This window comes from Otolemur garnettii, unplaced genomic scaffold (genome assembly GCF_000181295.1).
Source record: "Otolemur garnettii isolate 467f Iridium unplaced genomic scaffold, OtoGar3 scaffold00086, whole genome shotgun sequence".
Taxonomy (NCBI): Eukaryota; Metazoa; Chordata; class Mammalia; order Primates; family Galagidae; genus Otolemur; species Otolemur garnettii.
This window is the reverse complement of record NW_003852481.1, coordinates 7,606,080-7,607,000: the sequence shown is the minus strand read 5'-3', so window position 1 is coordinate 7,607,000 and position 921 is coordinate 7,606,080. Positions and strand designations below refer to the sequence as shown.

At 44.6% G+C, this 921-nt stretch overlaps 1 long non-coding RNA gene across 1 annotated transcript in view; it reads right to left on the bottom strand.

Moving 5' to 3' along the window:
* Positions 1-450: 450 nt before the first annotated feature.
* The window catches only part of LOC111726916, an 8,681-nt gene continuing 8,210 nt past the window's right edge, over positions 451-921 (bottom strand). The window contains exon 4 of the long non-coding RNA XR_002774578.1: positions 451-704. This is a non-coding gene — a long non-coding RNA (uncharacterized LOC111726916). The remainder of the gene's footprint in view (positions 705-921) is intronic.

Sequence of the window (921 nt, the reverse complement as noted above, 5' to 3'; positions counted from 1 at the left end):
CCTCATGCATAACCATACCAGTCATCTCCCACAGCAGAGCAAACCCCACACGTCCAAATTCATACCCTGCCAAATGTTTTTTTCCTCCCAAATGCTCCAGTTTCATTCGTGGAGCCCTATCCTCTCAAATGCCCATGCCAGCAACCTGAAATCTGACTTTTCACTCTCCCTTTATGGACATCCAGTGAATAATCAAGTCTTAAGTAGACCTGAGCATTTCTCAAAAGAGGCAGAAGAATGTCATGGTTAGAAAGAGGGTCCCCTGGCCCAAAGTACATGAGTTTGGAGGTAGGCTTTGCCAATTACCAGCAATTGACCTTGGTGGTATTTATTTTCTCTGAGCTTCAATTTCCTCATATAGGAGAGAAGAATGACCATAATAGTACCTACTTTATAGGGTTGTTGAAGATTTAAATAAATGCATGGAAAGCATCTAGAAAGTAGCCCACAGTCAGCATTCAGTAACTTATTATAGTTATTACATTGTTCTTAATTTCTCACCACCTTCACAGCCACTACACCCATGCAGGTATTTCTCCTACCTGGGTATTTTTGGTCCTTCTCTTCTTCCAAGACGGCTTAAGATGCTGTGTCGAGGTTTGGTAGCCAGGTCTTGGTGTCCGAGTGGTCCGGGCTATCTCACAGCAAGCGGCAAGGCAGAATCCCGAATGACGCTAATTATTTGGCTTCTGAGTGAGGCCAGGCTGGGAAGCAAAAGAAGGTTCAAAAGGACTTCAGGAGAAGGAAGCAAGGGGAACGGAGGGCTGGCCACCCAAATTGGACTGAGACAAATGAGTGTTTGGAGGTGGAGCTGGAAATAGTCCCAAAGCAACACGTGAAAGGGAATAAAAAGAAAGCATATTTCAGAGCCAGTCTCCTAACTCAGGGCTTTGCAACCCATGCTCTATATTAACATCATCT